General features: G+C 37.0%; 1 non-coding gene across 1 annotated transcript; it reads right to left on the bottom strand.

Annotated features, from left to right (window-relative positions):
• Positions 1–7977: 7977 nt before the first annotated feature.
• LOC141709556 (small nucleolar RNA R71) lies at positions 7978–8084 on the bottom strand. Its single transcript, XR_012570125.1, has one exon. It is a non-coding gene; the product is annotated as a small nucleolar RNA R71 (small nucleolar RNA).
• Between the last annotated feature and the right edge of the window lie 1008 nt (positions 8085–9092).

Raw genomic sequence — 9092 nt, 5'->3', positions numbered from 1 at the left:
CTTCGTCGGAAAACGGTGCAAGGCGGCGACGTCGAACTCTTCGACGTGATTTCCCAACGATTCGGTCGTTATTTGATTGATTTAAACACATAATCGTGTTCCTGGTATCGTCATCTACATATCTGCACAATTTGAAGCCAAGCTGGGCCCGTTCGAGGGATCGCCGGGGAGCTCAGTCGCCGTTAATGACGGCTGGCGGTGGCTGAATGGCGAACCTCGCCGGAGAAGACGGCTAATTGCCGTTTAGCCCCCTTTACTTTTCAAAATTTGCAAAACTAGTACTATAGTTTTAGAATCTTTCAAAAATCGGATTTCTGTTTTGTTTATTTTTAAAAATGATATTCTTATTATTTTAAAAATCAGAAAATTGTATATTTAATTATATTAAATACAAAAAATTATTTTAATTTTTTATTTATTCAAAAATAAATCGAAATTATTTTATTAATTAATTTTAATTAGTTTTTAATTATTTTAATTAATCGATTAATTTATAATTAATTGATTAATTAATATAATTAATTATTAATTGATTTTAATTGATTTAATAATTAGATTTAATTATTTAAAATTGATTTAGAAATTCTGAAAAATAGTTTTGAGCTTTAAAATATTATTTTTAATTATTTGCAAGGCTCGATAAATATTATAAAATTATTTTAAAATTAAATTCGGGTGTTCGAATCCTATTATTTAAATATAAAATAATTCAGAGTCCCGTTTTAATTCCGAAAAATATTCAAAAATTCGTAATAAATACCTGAAAAATCATTTTAACCCCGAATCTTCTTTGAAAAATTATTTTGATCGAATCCCTTACGTGTTATGTGCTACGTGTTCACTGATTATGCGTTATATGCCTATATGGTTATGGTTTGACTGTTTTATTCATAACTTTCAATCCGTAAATCAGATTTGGGTGAAACGAAGGGTAGATAAAAGCATATGACGTCTATGTGACGATTAGAATAATATGAGTCTAAATAATTGATAGATACTTGTGATGCCTAGCAGAGTCAGCGAGGCATAGAAAAGGAAACCAGTGATCTATAAATAGAATCAAAGTGTAGAAAGAGAAGGAAAATGATTGATAAATAGAAGCAAGGTATAGAAAGAGAAGAAAAGTGGTTGATGAGTAAAACTGTTAGATGAGTACAAGTAAAGTGGAAATCGTCGATGATAAGGCAAGTACTTCTGAACTTCTCTTCAAGATATATTGCAAATATTTTCGAACTGTTTTCGTAACATGTCGCTATTATTCCAAATAATTCTTGTTCTATATTGCAAGTGCTTTAAACTATTTAACCTTGAACCCTGATTCTTATTGATCTTAAGCCATAAGCCTTATTCTTCATAAACCATTGATTATTGAATTCCCAGATACGAGCCATACACATACAATACTATTCCACAAATACATATCTACCACATATTGATTCTGATATTGAATTTCTTAACATATCAACCCTTATCCCTTGTTTAACAGAAGACCAATTCTTGGAACCCTTGAACCCTTGGTCTTCTACTTTCTGATTCTTTCCTTGATTCAAAGCCAATCATTTTAAAATCCTTGTTATACCGACATAGTATTGTGAATAACCCTAAGCTTCAAGATAAATGTTTTTTATGATTCCGCTTATTGATTACACTGGTTATCATTTTGAATTGTTTTAGAATTGGATGGTTTTATAAATGTGGACCAGATTCGTGGTTGGACCAGATTCGTGGTCATAGTAGGCCAATGCGTGCCTTGGATCCAGTATATAGAGCAGAGCTGGGAGCCTTGCTCTGGGTTAGTGCGTGACTGATCAACAGCCTAACCTTGGTTTTTAAAATGAAAATTGAATATCGAATTCTAATCATTGCTTATTCAGAAACTTGATTCTTCTGAATCATTCCAATTGGTGATTGTTTAACCTCAATTGCTGCTATTATTACTTGTTGAGCTAGTAAGCTCATTCTTGCAAATTTTTTATATTTTTAACAGTTGGAAAGGAAATTGTTGGTAACGAGGATTCCCTGTCCAATGTGCGAGCTAGGATTTCCGGTTAAGTTGGATCGAGTTAGCAGGAGCTTTATATTATAGATGATATATGTAAGATTGTAAGTACGATATCCTTAGCCATTGTAAGTTGAATTAGTTGGGATTTGGTACGATGTAATAAAAGTTAAGTTCATGGCTTGTATTCATACTTTAACCTTTTACGATCCATGGTTGTGTACAGAAGGGTCAATGCATATAATACTTTATATACAAGTTTAATTATTGTGGCGTGTGTTGTGAGCCCCAAACTTCTGATCCGGGTTTGGAGGGCGTCACAAGTTGGTATCAGAGCTACAGGGTATAAGTCACTAAAACAAGCCTAGATTGTCGGGAATGGATAGAGGGTTAGGATTAGGATTAGAAAATAGAAAGATGGAACGTCGAGAGGTTGAGTGCGATCAAATAGTAGGTTTTAGTGGGATTCGTGATGAAATTCAACATCCTTATCTAGTGACGCGATTTTCAGATGGCGGCGATGGAAGATTCTTTTATCCCTGAATCATCTGATTATTCGGAGCCTTCATTCGGAAGACTATCATATGATTCACGCCTTGCTCGTCCACCGGTATCCGCCATGTCACCTCCTTTTGCGACGGTTGTACCTTTTCACATTATTATGTCATCCCCTGATGCGAGAATATCCATTCGAGAATTTCCCCCACACGCTGATTCTAGTTCTACCGGATATTCAGTCGTGTGCGCATCTTTTCCGTCTACTCTACATTTTCTTCTATAACATCAGTTTAAAACCCGTCTTACGAAGTAACAACACTTATGAGGATGGATTTGAAAACTATAACATATGGTGAGTACAAAAGGTATTAAGAAATGTTAGAAGAACCTAGAGTGAGGATACGTGTGTTTTGGAAGATAGCTGCTCCCAGGTTATATGGAGTTATTAGTAAGTATGCCACCCAAGATTATCTTGTGGAGTGAGCTAGATGAATCTTTAAAGAAATTTGAGAGGATTGGAAATCGAGAGTTTCCTTGAAATTATATGATAATGATATGATCAAACATGATACGTATAGAAGTAATGTGATATAAATCAACCTTGTGTTATAAAATAAATCGGATGATTATCGGATAGATTTGTTATACTTAGTAACCGTAAGAGATGAGGATGGGAATGTTACCAGAATGGAAAACTAGAAGTGAAGTTACGAATAAGATAGTATGCAACTGTAACTGGAGTTTTGTTGACCAATGAAGGCAAAATGGACCCAATAAGTGGTAGAAGATATATGGAAAGGAATGGGCTCTTATCTGATTATTTTCCTAAGTGGATTCCTTGGGATAGTTGAGGAGAACGACAACCAACTCATATAGTAATGACGACCATGTGTATAATTTTCAAAATTTTAAACCAGTTTTCCAGAGAGATTTTCTTCACAAACGTTTTCTAAAATTCCTTGGAACAAAATAAGTTTAAAAACTTGGTTGTCCAAATGCTACTTGAATTTCTTGTTTGATTCAGATAATCCAGACGAATACTTGTTTTAGAAATTAGTATGGTTCGTTTAGAAGGACAAGTGGACCCGCTATTACGGAGAAACTGTTTATCCAATTGCTGAGACGATTAGAGCACGAGGAGTATGTCTATTCACGAGAAGCTGAGTACGAGCAAATAAGATTAAGGAAATCTCTAGACCTTCTAAAGGGAGAACATTATTAGCAAAAGAGGCGACAAATTGAATGATTAGCAGCATAAGCGAAATTTGAAGTTATGAGTGTAAATCTCGTAAGATTGCAAATAAAATCGCATATGAACGTGGAAGCGTGACGCTAAAGATACAAGACCTAATAAATGGGAAATTATTTTAATGATCGATTCAAGAAAGCATTTCTGAGAACTTTCTAAAATTAATACATGACTCGGCATGGGATCTATTGATCGAAAAAGCGTTGAAGCTGTAAACATATAAAATGCGAATGGCGACCGATGATATCATTCTTTCTTATCATTCTTATAAATCTCGAGTAAAGTATGAACTTCTTTCATGATCAGTTTTTGTTAGATATATTTGATAATATCATGTCTAATATGATTTGTGTTTAGTTTTCAGATCTTACTTAAACAGGATAAATCAGTACTTAACTGGAAATCAGCACTTATACTGAAGTCAGAACTTAAGTTATCAGTACTTAAGGTTCAGGAGATATTTATCAGGAGATAATATCAGGACTTAAGGAAACCTTCAGATAAGGAAGGCGAATGATTGAAAGGAAAGAAGATTAAGATAAACGCAAGAAGAGATATGCATGAAGAAGGAATTCTATGAAGAATAGAATACTTGGAAGAAAAGATATCTGATTGATATATTTTAGGAAGCAGAATTATATTCCATATCAATTAGCAATTATCTTGTAACTATATAGTATATAAACACAAATATAGGGTTTACACTATAAGTGTTATCATTACCGAGAATAATATTCATTGTAACAGAGTTTAATAAAGTTTATTTTCTATTACTTGTGTTCTTTGAATTCGATTTGATTGTGCTATACACTGTATTCAACCCCTTCTACAGTGTGTGTGACCTAACAAGTGGTATCGGAGCCTATCTGTTAACACACAAACAGTTTAAGATCCAAAAATAATCATGTCTGAAGCAGAAACTCCAACCAAGACCACTAAAACTGAAGAACCTCCAAAGACTCAAATCCATAGTCGATATGAGGCTATCAGAGTTCCCATACTGAAACCATCTGAATACCCCATATGGAAAGTGAGGATGACTATATTTCTGGAAGCTACAGATCCAAAAGATCTTGATAGAATCAATGAAGGACCTCACAAGCCAACCAAACTCGCAGTTGCAGTTGCAGGTGAAGCAGCAAAATCTGTACCAAAGGAGAAGAGTGATTACATTGTTGAAGATATCGCATCAATTGCTAAGGATGCTAAGGTACGACACTTGCTGCATAGTGCCATTGATAATGTAATGTCAAACAGGGTAATTAACTGCAAGACTGCAAAGGAGATATGGGATGCCTTGGAGACAAGATGCCAGGGAACTGATTCGATTAAGAAGAACAGAAAGACTATACTCACTCAAGAGTATGAACACTGTGACTCAAAGCCTAATGAGTCATTGACTGATTTATATGACAGATTTGTCAAACTCTTGAATGATTTGTCACTAGTTGATAAGGAGTATGATCTTAAAGATTCAAAACTTAAATTCCTGTTAGCTCTTCCTGAAAATTGGGATTTGAAGGCCACAATTATAAGAGACAACTATAATCTTGAAGAAACAACTCTTGATGAAATTTATGGGATGCTCAAGACTCATGAACTTGAGATGGAACAAAGAAGCAAGAGGAAAGGAGGAAAGTCAAGGACAGTTGGTCTTAAGGCTGAGGAAGTATCCCCCAAAGTAGCTACCTCAAGGAAAGGCAAGGGAAAAGCGCTCATCACAAAGTCTGATACTGAGTCATCAAGTTCTGATAGTGATGATGACTCAGAAACTAAAAGCTTGCCTGAGATGGATGCTGATGAAGAGATGATGAAGCTGTGTGCTCTTATAGTGAAAGGAATCACAAGAATTGCATACAGAAAATTCAGGAAAGGAAAGAAGTTTTCCATGAAAGGTGCAAGTTCTGACAAGAAGAATTTCAGAAAAACTGATGGCAAAAGAGGGAAGTCTGACAGAGGAGATTACAGAAATGTCAAATATTACAACTGTGGTGAGAAATGCCACATATCTCCTGATTGCAAGAAAGTGAAGAGTGACAAAGGCAAGGCTCTTGTCACAAAGAAGAAAAGCTGGACAGATACTTCAGATTCTGAATGTGAGGTGTGATAAGTGGCATTTTATACCACTTAGAACGTCTTAAAATGGCTTAAATTGGTGTCTTAAAATCAAGTATTTTGTGTATTTGATGCGTTTTTCTAGTGTTTATGCATTTCAGGGTATTAGTTGCATTTTGGAGGAGGAATCATCAAGAATAAGCCTTGGCATGTGTTCACCATTGCGAGAGGAAAAGAACGGGCAGATTACGGCGAAGAAACGGAGCAAACCTGGATTTTTTCCAGAAGGGTCCTGCGCGCCCGCGCAGCAATGCTGAGCGGCCGCGCAGCAGCCTTGCGCGCCCGCGCAGAAATGCTGAGCTGCCGCGCAAGGTCGGGGAAAAGGATAAATTATTTTAGACTTCTACTTCTGTTTGGCTTCCAACTTCTATGTAATCTGAGTTTTATGGGACAATTATATAAGTAGATTTGAGACGTTTTCACAGAGAATATGAAGGAGATTATATTTTAGATTGTGTTTTACGCAAGAAGCAAAGGAGATAAGGAAGAAGACCGATTTAGCACACCGCAACGAAGAGGAAGCATTTATTCTTGTAATTCTTGTTTCGTTGTAACGTTGGATGCTAGTTTTCTTGCTTTGACTTATTTACTCTTGTGACGTACTCTGTTTTAATATAATTAGTTTAGTTATTATTTTCTTGTATTTGTTTATCATGATTTCATATGAACCCATGATGGCGATAAGTTCTATTATGGGCTAATCGTGATCATGGGGTTGCAACGGATTTATTATGGAATTCTTTAGTTAATTGTTTAATACTTTAGTGTGTGATGATTGTATGATATCTAGTATTGGTTGTGCGTATTCGTCTTATGTGCGTCGCGAACATATAAGATAGGGTGTTAATCTCTTGTGAAGCGACGGTGGATCTTGAGGTTTAGAACTTGCCATGCTAGCATAGGTTCATGTACGTTGTGCATGATTAGTGGGTAACTCTAACAGTTTTATTTGCCCTATGTAATCAAAAGGAATAACTTGTGCTTAAATCGTTGTGTTGTCAATTTCTGTAGATATATAGGAACTCAACATGATTGATGACTATTCAACTTCTATCTTAATTGTGGATGCTTGGTAGAATGGTATTAGTACAATGAAAGTTGGCTTTTATCAATTTCGTGTTATTCGATTAATATCATCACTGTCACATGCTAAAGGTAATAACAATGACTATAGAAGGAAGTAATAATGAAGTTGTGATCTCATGAGTGTTTTATTATTGATAATTTGAAGTATTAGTTAAGTGGTTAATTAAGTAGTTAATTATAGTTAATATTTAATCAACAATTTTAAGTGTTATCTTAACATTGAGAAGTAATCATACATTGGTGAGTGAGTTTAATTAGACAATAACTTAGTCTGAGTCTCTGAGGGAACGAACTAGAAAGTATTCTATATTACTTGCGAACGCGTATACTTGCGTGAATATTAGTGCGTGATTTCGCCCTAACAAGTTTTTGGCGCCGCTGCCGGGGACTCGGCGTATTTGTTTAGTTTATGTACTTACCATCATTGGTCATTAGGACTCAGTGATTAGGACGTAGTATTTAATTACTCTTTTCGGTTGTGTTTCAGGTACTTTAGCAAGCGTTTATGCAAACTCGTTCTCGTGCTCGCAAGAGGACCTTAGATACAGCTGAGGAGACAAACGCAGTTCTTGATATTCCTGAGAAGTTAGATTTTGAGGATTCGGATTCAGGCACTGAGCAGAAAGAACCAGTAAACATGGGAGATCGTATTGTTCAAGCTGATCCAGCTCTTATGGATTTTTCTCGGCCTAAAATTGATGATATTCAGTCAAGCATCCTTCATCCGGCTATTCAAGCTAACACCTTTGAAATCAAGCCGGGCACTATTCAGATGGTGCAGAATTCTGTTTCTTTTGGAGGAGCGGCAACTGAAGACCCCAACATGCACATAAGAAATTTTGTCGAGATCTGCAGCACTTTTAAGTATAATGGCGTGACTGATGAGGCTATCAAGTTGAGGCTTTTCCCATTCTCACTGAGGGATAAGGCTAAAGACTGGTTACATTCTGAACCAGCTGGGTCCATCACTACGTGGCAAGATCTTGCGCAAAAGTTTCTGGTGAAGTTTTATCCAATGGCAAAGACTGCTGCTATGAGGAGTGCTCTTACTCAGTTTGCGCAGCAACCTACAGAATCTATGTGCGAGGCTTGGGAACGCTACAAGGAAATGTTGAGAAAATGTCCACATCATGGAATGCCGGATTGGATGGTAATCACTGGTTTTTATAATGGTTTGGGGGCCCAATCTCGGCCCATGCTCGATGCAGCAGCTGGAGGAGCCTTATGGGCTAAAAGCTATACTGAGGCGTATAATCTTATAGAGACAATGGCTGCAAATGAGCATCAAAACCCAACTCAGAGGATGACGTCAGGCAAGGTAGCAGGTATTCTGGAAGTTGATGCAGCCACCGCTATTGCAGCCCAGCTCCAAGCGCTATCAATGAAGGTTGATTCTCTGGCTACGTATGGAGTTAATCAAATAGCTATGGTTTGTGAGCTTTGTGCAGGTTCTCATGCTACGGATCAGTGTTCTCTTGTCAACGAATCTGTTCAGTATGTGAATAATTATCAGCGACAACAGCAGCCTGTGCCAGCGACCTATCATCCTAACAACAGAAATCATCCAAATTTCAGCTGGGGGAATAATCAGAATGTTATTCAGCCAACATATCAGCAAGGAGTAAGTAAACAGTTTAACCCACCTGGATTCCAGCAACCACAGCAGTATGCTACAAGGCAATCATATCCTCAACAGGGAAGTGCAGCTGCACCTACTAGTGCTGATTTTGAGGAACTTAAGCTGTTGTGCAAGAGTCAGGCGGTTTCTATCAAGACCTTGGAAAATCAAATCGGTCAATTAGCCAATGCAGTGCTCAATCGTCAACCTGGCACTCTTCCCAGTGACACGGAAGTACCAGGCAGGAAGGAAGCTAAAGAGCAAGTCAAGGCTATTACCTTAAGGTCTGGAAAAGTAGCTGATGCTAAAAAGGCAAAAGAAGTCGAAGCTGAAGTTAGAGATGAAGAATCTAAGCAAAAGGAGAAAGCGGCGGAACCAAGGAAGACTACTATTGAACACACTCTGCCTGAGGCTAATACAGGGGAGAAACAGCTCTATCCTCCACCACCTTTTCCTAAGAGATTGCAGCAACAAAAGCTGGATAGACAGTTCGGGAAGTTTTTGGAGGTGTTCAAGAAACTTCACAT

This window comes from Apium graveolens, chromosome 2 (assembly GCF_009905375.1).
Source record: "Apium graveolens cultivar Ventura chromosome 2, ASM990537v1, whole genome shotgun sequence".
NCBI lineage: Eukaryota > Viridiplantae > Streptophyta > Magnoliopsida > Apiales > Apiaceae > Apium > Apium graveolens.
Note: the sequence above shows the minus strand (reverse complement) of the source record. Positions and strands in the feature narration are given on the sequence as shown.